Genomic DNA, 14,295 nt, shown 5'->3' on the forward strand with positions numbered 1-14,295 from the left:
TGGCACTCATCCATATAACAAATAATTATAAATAAAAACTGCAATGGCTGGAATAATTTTTCATGTAATGAACGTCTACAAATGCCTTAACTGATTTGAGCGGTGTTTGAAAATAGTGACACGTGCATGGAATTTTTGACGACACCGCGGACAAATCGTGTGGTAAACTAGGCCACACAACTTCAAATTTCACCTATTACATCTGACAAATCTCACCTTTTACATTTGACAAATTCTCCAAAAAAAAAAACGTCCGTTTTTTTCTGTGCTGTATATTAGTTAGTGAAAGTCGCTACATTGGCACATGCGCAACGCGGCCACATTTGCCCGCTACATTAGAGAAGCGCCAAAAGCAGCACAAAAGCTGGTTGGGAATTCAAGCTATGGAGCAGCACATTAGTGCTAAATGCTGCACTTTATTCTCTGGAAATCCATATTTTTAATGCATTTGTAACAAGATTACCACGCGACGCCAGATCTAAAGCTGAATGCTACAGATGAGCTTCGAACTCACCACCTCCTCCTTCCTCAGGCGTTGCTACATAAGTATAAGATACAGTCTATGAGTATGGCAGGTTGAGCGACTGAAGGACTGGGCAGAACTTTGATCTCCATTTTCTCATTAGTTTGGTATTTTTCTTAAAAGTATACCAATAAAGAAATGACTTCCTGAGGTATTTTGTTCCCACGAAATATTATGATCACTTTTCGTAGTTTCAAATTAAAATTCATTGGTGTATTCATTTTTTTATTAAAGCAGCCGTATTTTTACTCCACGTAACAAAATTTTTGTGCGCTGCCCTGTATTGGAAGCTCAGACGCTCGAATTGGAATTTTGCATGATACAGTGTAATTTAAAAGAGTATGAGAGGCAATGTATAAGAGGTAAGTGCAGCAGTCCCCTCCTTCAGCTTCTCTATTTCCCACAGCAGTGGTAAAAGTAAGTTTAGACTGCGCCGCCCGGGAATCGAACCCGGGTCGCAAGAATGGGAATCTTGCATGATACCACTACACCAGCGGCGCTTCTTAATAACGTATAGGTCAAAATACTGTATGTCAGTATGGCGCGCTAACCCACTGAGCCAATGGAGTCACAGAACTTACATCTTGCTTTTCTCAAAACTTCCCTACTTTTCTTAAACACATGACTATAAAACATTGGTTTACCTCAGTACCTATTTCCGACAATCCATTGACGTCTTTCTATGCAAAGTTGCCGTCTTATTTGTTAAGGTTGGGTTGCTCCAATACATTTCAATTACTTAGATATTTGAAAAATTATCATGTGATGGCATTCATCCAGATAACAAATAATTTCAAATAAAATCTGCAGTTGCCTTAACTGATATGAGCGGTATTTGAAATTAATGACACCTGCATGGAATTTTTGACGGGAGCGGAGACAAATCGTGTGGTAAATTAGGCCACACAACTTTAAATTTCTCCTATTACATTTGACAAATCTCACCTTTTACATTTGAAAAATTTTTAAAGGAAAACGTACGTTTTTTTCTGTGCTGTATATGAGTTAATGAAAGTCGCTACATTGACAACTGCTCAACGCGGCCACATTTGCCCGCTACATTAGAGAAGCGCCAAAAGCAGCACAAAAGCTGGTTGGGAATTCAAGCTGTGGAGGAACACATTAGTACTAAATGTTGCACTTCATTCTCTCAAAATCCATATGTTTAATGCATTTGTGACCAAATCTGCATAGGACTCCCGACCTAAAGCTGAATGATACAGATGAGATTCGAACTCACCACCTCCTCATTATTTAGGCGTTGCTGCATAAGTATAAGATACAGTCTATGAGTATGGCAGGTTGAGCGACTGAACCACTGGACAGAACTTTAATCTCCATTTTCTCATTACTTTGGTATTTTTCTTAAAATTATACCAATAAAGAAATGGCTTCCTGAGGTATCTTGTTCCCACGAAATATTATGATCACTTTTCGTAGTTTGAAATTAAAATTCATTGGTGTATTCATTTTTTTATTAAAGCAGCCGTATTTTTAATCCACTTGTAACAAAATTTTTGTGCGCTGCCCTGTATTGGAAGCTCAGACGCTCGAATTGGAATTTTGCATGATACAGTGCAATTAAAAAGAGTATGAGAGGCAATGTATAAGAGGTAAGTGCAGCAGTCCCCTCCTTCAGCTTCTCTATTTCCCACATCAGTGGTAAAAGTAAGTTTAGACTGCGCCGCCCGGGAATCGAACCCGGGTCGCAAGAATGGGAATCTTGCATGATACCACTACACCAGCGGCGCTTCTTAATACCGTATAGGTCAAAATACTGTATGTCAGTATGGCGCGCTAACCCACTGAGCCAATGGAGTCACAAAACTTAGATCTTGTTTTTCTCAAAACTTCCCTACTTTTTTTAAACACATGGCTATAAAACATTTGTTTACCTCAGTACCTTTTTCCGACAATGCATTGACGTTTTTCTATACAAAGTTGCCGTCTTATCTGTTAAGGTTGGGTTGCTCCAATACATTTCAATTACTTAGATATTTGAAAAATTATCATGTGATGGCATTCATCCAGATAACAAATAATTTAAAAAAAAACTGCAGTGGCCGGAATAATTTCTCATGTAATTAGCGTATACAAATGCCTTAACTGATATGAGCGTTATTTGAAAATAATGACACCAGCATGAAATTTTTTGACGACACCGCAAACAAATGCTGTGGAAAATTATACTGCACAACCTCAAATTTCACCCAATCATTACATTTGACAAATCTCACCTTTTACATTTGCCAAAGGAAAGGTTTTTCAAAGGAAAACGTCCGTTTTTTCTGTGCTGTATATCAGTTAGTGAAAGTCGCTACATTGGCACATGCGCAACGCGCCCACATTTGCCCGCTACATTAGAGAAGCGCCAAAAGCAGCGCAAAAGCTGATTGGGAATTCAAGCTGTCGAGCAGTACTTTAGTGCTAAAAGCTGCACTTTATTCTCTCGAAATCCATATTTTTAATGCATTTGTAACCAAATTACCGCGCGTCGCCTAGCCTGAATTTGAATGCTACAGATGAGATTCGAACTCAACACCTTCTCATTATTCAGGCGTTGCTGCATACGTATAAGATACAGTCTATGAGTATGGCGGGTTGAGCGACTGAAGTTCTGGACAGAACTTTGATCTCCATTTTCTCATCAGGTTGGTATTTTTTCTTAAAGTATACCAATAAAGAAATGGCTTCCTGAGGTATCTTGTTCCCACGAAATATTATGATCACTTTTCGTAGTTTCAAATTAAAATTCACTGGTGTATTTTTTTTTAAAGCAGCCGTATTTTTAATCCACTTGTAACAAAATATTTGTGCTCTGCCCTGTATTGGAAGCTCAAACGCACGAATTGGAATCTTGCATATTACAGTGCAATTAAAAAGAGTATGACAAGCAATATGCATAAGGGTTAAGCAGTCCCCTCCTTCAGCAGTGGTAAAGTAAGTTTAGACTGCGCCGCCCGGGAATCGAACCCGGGTCGCAAGAATGGGAATCTTGCATGATACCACTACACCAGCGGCGCTTCTTAATACTAAAACCGTAAAGGTTAAAAATACTGTATGTTAGTATGGCGCGCTATCCCACTGAGCCAATGGAGTCACAGAACTTACATCTTGTTTTTCTCATAACTTGCCTACTTTTCTTCAACACATGGCTATAAAACATTGGTTTACCTCAGTACCTTTTTCCGACAATGCATTGACGTCTTTCTATGCAAAGTTGCCGTCTTATTTGTTAAGGTTGGGTTGCTCCAATACATTTCAATTACTTAGATATTTGAAAAATTATCATGTGATGGCATTCATCCAGATAACAAATAATTTTAAAAAAAAAATGCAGTGGCCGGAATAATTTCTCATGTATTGAGCGTCTACCAATGCCTTAACCGATATGAGCGTTATTTGAAAATAATGACACCTGCATGAAATTTTTGACGACACCGCAGACAAATGGTGTGGAAAATTATACCACACAACCTCAAATTTCACCCAATCATTACATTTGACAAATCTCACCTTTTACATTTGCCAAAGGAAAGGTTTTTCAAAGGAAAACGTCCGTTTTTTCTGTGCTGTATATCAGTTAGTGGAAGTTGCTACATTGGCACATGCGCAGCGCCGCCACATTTGCCCGCTACATTAGAGAAGCAAAAGCTGATTGGGAATTCAAGCTGTCGAGCAGTACTTTAGTTCTAAAAGCTGCACTTTATTCTCTCGAAATCCATATTTTTAATGCATTTGTGACCAAATCACCACGCGTCGCCTGGCCTAAATTTGAATGCTACAGATGAGATTCGAACTCAACACCTTCTCATTATTCAGGCGTTGCTGCATAAGTATAAAATACAGTCTATGAGTATGGCGGGTTGAGCGACCGAAGTACTGGACAGAACTTTGATCTCCATTTTCTCATCAGGTTGGTATTTTTTCTTAAAGTATACCAATAAAGAAATGGCTTCCTGAGGTATCTTGTTCCGACAAAATATTATGATCCCTTTTCGTAATTTCATATTAAAATTCATTGGTGTATTTTTTTTAAAAGCAGCCGTATTTTTAATCCACTTGTAACAAAATATTTGTGCTCTGCCCTGTATTGGGAGCTCAGACGCACGAATTGGAATTTTCCATGATACAGTGCAATCAAAAAGAGTATGAGAGGAAATGTGTAAGAGGTAAGTGCAGCAGTCCCCTCCTTCAGCTTCTCTATTTCCCACATGAGTGGTAAAAGTAAGTTTAGACTGCGCCGCCCGGGAATCGAACCCGGGTCGCAAGAATGGAAATCTTGCATGATACCACTACACCAGCGGCGCTTCTTAATATCAATAACGTACAGTGTATATGTCAAAATACTCTATGTCAGTATGGCGCGCTAAGCCACTCAGCCACTGGAGTCACAGAACTTACATCTTGTTTTTTTCATAACTTTCCTACTTTCCTCAAACACATAGCTATAAAACATTCTTTTACCTCAAAACTTTTTTCCGACAACACATTGACGTCTTTCTATGCAAAGTTGCCTTCTTAACTTTTAAGGTGGGTTAAGAAATGGCTTCCTGAGGTATCTTGTTCCGGCGAAATATTATGATCACTTTTTGTAGTTTCAAATTAAAATTCATTGGTGTATTCATTTTTTTAAAGCAGCCGTATTATTACTCCACTTGTAACAAAATATTTGTGCGCTGCCCTGTATTGGGAGCTCAGACGCAGGAATTGGAATTTTGCATGATACAGTGCAATTAAAAAGAGTATGACAGAAAATGTGTAAAAGAGAAGTGCACCCCTCCTTCAGCTTCTCTATTTCCCAAATCCGAGGTGAAAGTAAGTTTAGACTGCGCCGACGGGAATCGAACCCGGGTCGCAAGAATGGGAATCTTGCATGATACCACTACACCAGTGGAGCTTCTTAATACCGTATAGGTCAAAATACTGTATCTCAGTATGGGGCGCTAACCCACTGAGCCAATGGAGTCACAGAACTTAGATCTTGTTTTTCTCAAAACTTCCCTACTTTTCTTAAACACATGGCTATAAAACATTGGTTTACCTCTCTACCTATTTCCGACAATCCATTGACGTCTTTCTATGCAATGTTGCCGTCTTATCTGTTAAGGTTGGGTTGCTCCAATACATTTCAATTACTTAGATATTTGAAAAATTATCATGTGATGGCATTCATCCAGATAAGAAATAATTTCAAATAAAATCTGCAGTTACCTTAACTGATATGAGCGGTATTTAAAATTAATGACACCTGCATGGAATTTTTGACGGGAGCGGAGACAAATCGTGTGGTAAGTTAGGCCACACAACCTCAGATTTCACCTAATACAATTGACAAATCTCACCTTTCAAATTTCACAAATTTTTAAAGGAAAACGTACGTTTTTTTCTGTGCTGTATATCAGTTAGTGAAAGTCACTACATTGACAACTGCTCAACGCCGCCACATTTGCCCGCTACATTAGAGAAGCGCCAAAAGCAGCGGAAAGCTGGTTGGGAATTGAAGATGTCGAGCAGTATATTAGTTCTAAATGTTGCACTTTGTTCATTTGAAATCCACATGTTTAATGCATTTGTAACCATATCTGCATGCGACGCCCAACCTAAATTTGAATGGTGCAGATGAGATTCGAACTCACCACCTTCTCATTCCTCAGGCGTTGCTGCATAAGTATAAGATAAAGTCTATGAGTATGGCGGGTTGAGCGACTGAAGGGCTGGACAGAACTTTGATATCCATTTTCTCATCAGGTTGGTATTTTTTCTATTAAAGTATACCAATAAAGAAATGGCTTCCTTAGGTATCTTGTTCCCACGAAATATTATTAAGACTTTTTGTAGTTTCAAATTAAAATTCATTGGTGTATTCATTTCTTTTTAAAGCAGCCGTATTTTTAATCCACTTGTAACAAAATATTTGTGCGCTGCCCTGTATTGGAAGCTGAGACACACAAATTAGAATTTTACATAACACAGTCCAACTAAAAAGAGCATGAGAGGCAATATGTATTGGAGGTATGGGCAGCAGTCCCCTCCTTTAGCTTGTCTATTTCCCACAGCAGTGGTAAAAGTAAGTTTAGACTGCACCGCCCGGGAATCGAACCCGGTCGTAAGACTGGGAAACTTGCATGATACCACTACACCAGCGGTGTCTTAATATCAATAACGTATATGTCAAAATACTGTACGTCTGTATAGCGCGCTAACCCACTGAGCCACTGGAGTCACAGACCTTACATCTTGTTTTTCTTATAACTTCGCTACTTTTCTTAAATACATGGCAAAACAACATTGGTTTTCCTCAGTACCTTTTTTCTGACAACGCATTGACGTCTTTTTATGCAAAGTTGCCGTTTTATCTTTTCAGGTGGGTTGCTGCAATACATTTCATATACTTAGATATTTGAAAAATTATCATGTGATGGCACTCATCCATATAACAAAAAATCTCAAATAAAAACTGCAGTGGCCGGAATAATTTTTCATGTAATGAGCGTCTACAAATGCCTTAACTGATATGAGCGTTATTTGAAATTAATGACACCTGCATGTGATAAATTAGGCCACGCAACCTCAAATTTCACCTATTACATTTGACAAATCTCACCTTTTACATTTGACAAACTTTCAAAAGGAAAACGTCTGTTTTTTCTGTGCTGTATATTAGTTAGTGAAAGTCGCTACATTGGCAACTGCTCAACGCCGCCACATTTGGCCCCTACATTAGAGAAGCGCCAAAAGCAGCGCAAAAGCTGATTGGGAATTCAAGCTGTGGAGCAGCATATTAGTGCTAAATGCTGCACATTGTTCTCTCGAAATCCACATTTTAATGCATTTGTGACCAAATCACCACGCGACGCCCGACCTAAATTTGAATGCTACAGAAGAGCTTCGAACTCACCACCTCATTCCTCAAGCGTTGCTGCATAAGTATAAGATACAGTCTACGAGTATGGCAGGTTGAGCGACTGAAGGACTGGACAGAATTTTGATCTCCATTTTCTCATAACTTTGGTATTTTTCTTAAAAGTATACCAATAAAGAAATGGCTTCCTGAGATATCTTGTTCTCAGGAAATATTATGATTACTTTTCGTAGTTTTAAATGAAATTCATTTTTTTTTTGAAAATAATTTATTCCCAATAAACAAATACAGAGTTGATATTATAATACATCAGCCCAATTAAAACAATATCTTTATCACAGTAGATGTGGGCTGTCGTCTTTTTATATTTATGCACGGTATATGTATTTACAACAGATCAAATATTCCATTACAGAAAGAACTTAAGCTTTGAGTTGTCAATAGCACATATAACGTTTCCTCTGGCCCATGTTTTCCGAAAGTTGCCTTTACTGAGACGGCAGAAGTCTGAACAAACTCGTGATTTTACACATGACTCAACAGAAGTAACTATGCTTGCAACAGATTTCCTTTTACCTTGAAAAAACAGCCTCATTTCTAACGCACCATACACAAAACAAACAAACTGTTATAAGATATGTGTACATTGAATTCTCGTCCTTTGATAACGGAACACCAAACAATTTGTGTATTAGATCCTTCTCTGAAAAAGCAGGGAAAAAGCTTCCATACATCCCAAAAAGCCTTTGAAAATTCAACAGTACCTGTTGTGTAACGTTGCATTCTACAAACAAATGATTCCTGGTTTCGGATTTGCCACAAAAGCTACACAAATCATCTGTGCATATATTTCTTCTTAAGAGAATCTCCTTGACAGGCAGAATATTATGAACTAATTTAAATGAAAAATTTATAAGATTGTTATCCAGGAAGGCGTACCGGCCCGGATAGCACAGTTGATAGAGCGTCCGCTTCGGGACCGGTAGATCCAGGATCAATCCTTGATCGAGTCACACCTAAGACTTTAAAAGAGGAAGTTGTAACTTCCTCGCTTGGCGTTCAGCATGAAGGGGATAGTGCAACGACTGGTTGACCCGTATCAGTATAATGGCTAGGGCGGGGCGGCTTGCTTGCCTTCGGTAAGTCATCTCAGTGAGGCAGCACTAAATAAAAGAGCGGTGGAAATCCGTCCTGCAACAAGGAGGCACATTACATGTACATGCACCCTAATGATTCCTTCGTCGTCATATGACTGAAAAATTGTTGAGAACGACGTTAAACCCCAAGCACTCACTCACTCCAGGAAGGCGTTGAACACTGTACGCCATATCCGAGGCCACGGTAACATTGGTTGAGAAGCTACAACTCTCGGAGGTTCAGAAATATTGGACAGAAAGGCACTATATATAAATTTATTGTGAAACATTGCTGGAGATAACTGTTGACCATGATAAAATTCTTTCCAGGCAGACAACACAAACCTATAAAAGGCTGGGAGCATTAACGAGTGCGGTAAGCTTGACCTCGCAAACTTGACCTAGCAAAATATCTCCAATCCGCTTCAGTGTCATTCAATAATTTTAAGACATGTTTGACTGCAAATACCTTCAGTTTGCAAAAAATATTGTGGATATTTAACCCACCGTTATCATATGCATTAAACAAAACAGATCTCTTAATAGCTTCTGGTTTGCCATTCCAAAGAAACTTAAAGACATGCTGAGTGCAGTGTAAAATACATTTTGGTGTTAAGACAAAACATTGGCCAATATACCACAGAACAGACAAGGCAACAGTGTTAATTATAACAGCCCGGCCCCGCATTGTAAGGTACCGGTCACCCCAACATGACACATTTTTTTTTACTTTCTTGAGTACACGTTCAATGTTTACATCTTCCTGGTTTTCACCAAAATATACACCACATATTTTAATGTTTTCCACAGTCCTAAAGCCGGCTACAGTATCGTCACTGACCTTCCATGTACCAATAGGAAGTACCACACTTTTAGCCACATTAAGTTTAGCCCCAACTTCATTGGTGTATTCATTTTTTTAAAGAGGCGGTAATTTTATCCCACTTGTAACAAAATATTTGTGCGCTTGTCTGTATTGGAAGCTGAGACACACAAATTACAATCTTAAATGAAACAGTCCAACTAAAAAGAGTATGAGAGGCAATATGTATCAGAGGTAAGTGCAGCAGTCCCCTCCTTCAGCTTGTCTATTTCCCACAGCAGTGATAAAAGTAAGTTTAGACTGCGCCGCCCGGGAATCGAACCCGGGTCGCAAGAATGGGAATCTTGCATGATACCAATACGCCAGCGGCGCTTCTTAATATCAATAACGTATATGTCAAAATACTGTATGTCAGTGTGGCGCGCTAACCCACTGAGCCATTGGAGTCACAGAACTTACATATTGTTTTTTTCATAACTTTCCTACTTTCCTCAAACACAGCTATAAAACATTGTTTTACCTCAGAACTTTTTTCCGACAACACATTTACGTCTTTCTATGCAAAGTTGCCGTCTTAACTTTTAAGGTGGGTTGCTGCAATACATTTCATATATTCAGTTATTTAAAAAATTATCACGTGATGGCACTCATCCATATAACAAATAATTATCAATAAAAACTGCAATGGCCGGAATAATTTTTCATGTAATGAGCGTCTACAAATGCCTTAACTGATATGAGCGTTATTTGAAAATAGTGACCTGCATGGAATTTTTGACGACACCGCAGACTAATCTTGGGGTAAATTAGGCCACACAACCTCAAATCTCACCTTTCACAATTGACAAACTTTCAAAGGAAAATGTCTGTTTTTTTCTGTGCAGTATATCAGTTAGTGAAAGTCGCTACATTGACAACTGCTCAACGTAGCCACATTTGCCCGCTACATTAGAGAAGCGCCAAAAGCAGCGCAAAAGCTGATTGGGAATTCAAGGTGTGGAGCAGCACATTAGTGCTAAATGCTGCACTTCATTCTCTCGAAATCCACATTTTAATGCATTTGTAACCAAATCACCACGCGACGCCCGACCTAAAGATGAATGCTACAGATGAGATTCGAACTCAACACCTTCTCATTATTCAGGCGTTGCTGCATAAGTATAAGATACAGTCTATGAGTATGGCAGGTTGAGCGACTGAACGACTGGACAGAAATTTGATCTCCATTTTCTCATAACTTTGGTAAAGAAAAAAGGGTATGACAGGCAATATGTATAAGAGGTAAGTGCAGCAGTCCCCTCCTTCAATTTCTCTATTTCCCACAGCAGTGGTAATAGTAAGTTTAGACTGCGCCGCCCGGGAATCGAACCCGGGTCGCAAGAATGGGAATCTTGCATGATACCACTACACCAACGGCGCTTCTTAATACTTACCGTATAGCTCAAAATACTGTACGTCAGTATGGCGCGCTAACCCACTGAGCCACTGGAGTCACAGAACTTACATCTAGTTTTTCTCATAACTTCCCTACTTTTCCTAAACACGTGGCAATAAAAGATTGGTTTGGCTCAGTACCTTTTTCCGGCAACGCAATTACGTCTTTCTGTGCAAAGTTGCCGTCTTATCTTTTAAGGTGGGTTGCTGCAATAAATTTCATATACTCAGATATTTGAAAAATTATCATGTGATGGCATTGATCCATATAAGGAATAATTTCAAATAAAATCTGCAGTTGTCGAAATAATTTTTTATCCAATGAGCGTCTACAAATGCCTTGACTGATATAAGTGTTATTTGAAAACATTGACAACTGCATGGAATTTTTGACGACACCGCAGACAAATCGTGTGGTAAATTAGGCCACACAACCTCAAATTTCACCTATTACATTTGACAAATCTCACTTTTAGCAGTAGCCAAATTTTACAAAGGAAAACGTCAGTTTTTACTATGCTGTATATCAGTTAGTGAAAGTCGCTACATTGACAACTGCTCAACGCGACCACATTTGCCCGCTACATTAGAGAAGCGCCAAAAGCAGCGCAAAAGCTGATTGGGAATTCAAGCTGTCGAGCAGCTCATAAGTGCTAAATGCTGCACTTTATTCTCTCGAAATCCATATTTTTAATCCATTTGTAACCAAATTAGCACGCAACCCCCGACCTAAAGCTGAATGCTACAGATGAGCTTCGAACTCACCACCTCCTCATTCCTCAAGCGTTGCTGCATAAGTATAAGATACAGTCTATGAGTATGGCAGGTTGAGCGACTGAAGGACTGGACAGAACTTTGATCTCCATTTTCTCATAACTTTGGCATTTTTTATTAAAAGTATACCAATAAAGAAATGGCTTCCTGAGGTATCTTGTTCTCACGAAATATTATGATCACTTTTTGTAGTTTCAAATTAAAATTCATTGGTGAATTAATTTCTATTTAAAGCAGCCGTATTTTTATCCCACTTGTAACAAAATATTTGTGCGCTGCCCTGTATTGGAAGCTGAGACACACAAATTGGAATTTTGCATGATACAGTGCAATTAAAAAGAGTATGAGAGGCAATGTGTAAGGGGTAAGTGCAGCAGTCCCCTCCTTCAGCTTCTCTATTTCCCACATCAGTGGTAAAAGTAAGTTTAGACTGCGCTGCCCGGGAATCGAACCCGGGGCGCAAGAATGGGAATCTTGCATGATAACACTACACCAGCGGCGTTTCTTAATAACGTATAGGTCAAAATACTGTATGTCAGTATGGCGCGCTAACCCACTGAGCCAATGGAGTCACAGAACTTGCATCTTGTTTTTCTAAAAACTTCCCTACATTTCTTAAACACATAGCTATAAAACATTGGTTTACCTCAGTACCTTTTTCCGACAATGCATTGACGCCTTTCTATGCAAAGTTGGCGTCTTATCTTTTAAGGATGGGTTGCTCAAATGCATTTCAATTAGTTAGATATTTGAAAAATTATCATGTGATGGCATTCATCCAGATAAGAAATAATTTCAAATAAAATCTGCAGTTGCCTTAACTGATATGAGCGTTATTTGAAATTAATGACACCTGCATGGAATTTTTGACGACACCGCAGACAAATCGTGTGGTAAATTAGGCCACAGAACCTCAGATTTCACCTCATACAATTGACAAATCTCACCTTTTAAATTTGACAAATTTTCATAGGAAAACGTCTGTTTTTTCTGTGCTGTATATCAGTTAGTGAAAGTCGCTACATTGACAACTGCTCAACGCAGTCACATTTGCCCGCTACATTAGAGAAGCGCCAAAAGCAGCGCAAAAGCTGATTGGGAATTCAAGCTGTGGAGCAGTACTTTAGTGCTAAAAGCTGCACTTCATTCTCTCGAAATCCATATTTTTAATGCATTTGTAACCAAATCACCACGCGTCGCCTGGTCTAAATTTGAATGCTACAGATGAGATTCGAACTCAACACCTTCTCATTATTCAGGCGTTGCTGCATAAGTATAAGATACAGTCTATGAGTATGGCGGGTTGAGCGACTGAAGGACTGGACAGAACTTTGATCTCCATTTTCTCATCAGGTTGGTATTTTTTCTTAAAGTATACCAATAAAGAAATGGCTTCCTTAGGTATCTTGTTCCCACGAAATATTATGATCACTTTTCGTAGTTTCAAATTAAAATTCATTGGTGTATTCATTTTTTTTAAAGCAGCTGTGTTTTTAATCCTCTTGTAACAAAATATTTGTGCGCTGCCCTGTATTGGAAGCTCAAACGCACGAATTGGAATGTTGCATGATACTGTGCAATTAAAAAGGGTATAACAGGCAATATGCATAAGAGGTAAGTGCAGCAGTATCCTCCTTCAGCTTCTGTTTCCCACATCAGTGGTAAAGTAAGTTTGGACTGCGCCGCCCGGGAATCGAACCCGGTTCGCAAGAATGGGAATCTTGCATGATACCACTACACCAGCGGCGCTTCTTAATATGAATACCGTATAGGTTAAAGTACTGTCTGTCAGTATGACGCGCTAACCGACTGAGCCACTGGAGCTACAGAACTTATCTATTAAGGTGGGTTGCTACAATACATTTGATATACTCAGATATTTGAAAAATTTATCATGTGATGGCATTCATCCACATAACATATAATTTCAAATAAAAACTGCCGGAATAGTTTTTATGTAATGAGCGTCTACAAATGCCTTAACTGATATGAGCGTTGTTTTAAATTACCAGGTTTAATCCTGGGTCGGGTCACACCTAAGACTTTGAAAGAGGAAGTTGTAACTTCCTCGGCTGGCGTTCAACAATAAGGGGAGAATGGAACGACTTGTTGACCCGTATCAGTATGATGGCTCGGGCCGCGGCTTACTTGCCTTCGGTAAGTCGTCTCAATGCAGCAGCACTAGATAAAAAGGCGGTGGAAATCCTCCCTGCAGCAAGGAGGCACATTACATACACTCTCAGGACTCCTTCGTCGTCAAATGACTGAAAAATTTTTAAGTACGAGGTTAAACCCCAAGCACTTACTTACCCACTTACTCTTTTAAATTAATGAGACCTGCATGGCATATATAAGGGCAGGGTAGATAAATCGTTTGATAAATTAGGTCACACAGCCACAAATTTCACCTGTTGCATTTGATAAATTTTACCTTTTACATTTGACAAATTTCAAATATAAACTTTCTTGTTTTCTATGTATATCATTTAGTGAAAGTCGGTACATCGACACCCGCAGGAACCCATTCACATTTGCCAGGTACATTACAGATGCGACAGAAGCAGCGCAAAGGCTAGCTAGGAATTCAAACTGTCGGGAACTACGTTATTGAACGCACTTTGTTTTTTCGAAATCAATATTTTAAATGCATTTGTAACAAAATCTGTATGCGACTCTCGGGCAAAAGTTGGATGCTCCAGGTGAGGATCGAACTCACCCCCACCGCATTCCTCAAACCCTG

At 39.1% G+C, this 14,295-nt stretch overlaps 7 non-coding genes across 7 annotated transcripts; all 7 read right to left on the bottom strand.

Moving 5' to 3' along the window:
- Positions 1-952: 952 nt before the first annotated feature.
- Positions 953-1,023, bottom strand: Trnag-ccc (transfer RNA glycine (anticodon CCC)). The gene has a single exon. It is a non-coding gene; the product is annotated as a tRNA-Gly (tRNA).
- Positions 1,024-2,203: 1,180 nt separating this feature from the next.
- Trnag-ccc (transfer RNA glycine (anticodon CCC)) lies at positions 2,204-2,274 on the bottom strand. Its single transcript has one exon. It is a non-coding gene; the product is annotated as a tRNA-Gly (tRNA).
- A 1,201-nt stretch (positions 2,275-3,475) lies between these two features.
- Positions 3,476-3,546, bottom strand: Trnag-ccc (transfer RNA glycine (anticodon CCC)). Its single transcript has one exon. It is a non-coding gene; the product is annotated as a tRNA-Gly (tRNA).
- Positions 3,547-4,762: 1,216 nt separating this feature from the next.
- Trnag-ucc (transfer RNA glycine (anticodon UCC)) lies at positions 4,763-4,833 on the bottom strand. Its single transcript has one exon. It is a non-coding gene; the product is annotated as a tRNA-Gly (tRNA).
- A 4,815-nt stretch (positions 4,834-9,648) lies between these two features.
- Trnag-ccc (transfer RNA glycine (anticodon CCC)) lies at positions 9,649-9,719 on the bottom strand. The gene has a single exon. It is a non-coding gene; the product is annotated as a tRNA-Gly (tRNA).
- A 976-nt stretch (positions 9,720-10,695) lies between these two features.
- On the bottom strand, positions 10,696-10,766 carry Trnag-ccc (transfer RNA glycine (anticodon CCC)). Its single transcript has one exon. It is a non-coding gene; the product is annotated as a tRNA-Gly (tRNA).
- Positions 10,767-13,233: 2,467 nt separating this feature from the next.
- Trnag-ccc (transfer RNA glycine (anticodon CCC)) lies at positions 13,234-13,304 on the bottom strand. Its single transcript has one exon. It is a non-coding gene; the product is annotated as a tRNA-Gly (tRNA).
- Positions 13,305-14,295: the final 991 nt, after the last annotated feature.

This window comes from Liolophura sinensis, chromosome 13 (genome assembly GCF_032854445.1).
Source record: "Liolophura sinensis isolate JHLJ2023 chromosome 13, CUHK_Ljap_v2, whole genome shotgun sequence".
Lineage (NCBI taxonomy): Eukaryota > Metazoa > Mollusca > Polyplacophora > Chitonida > Chitonidae > Liolophura > Liolophura sinensis.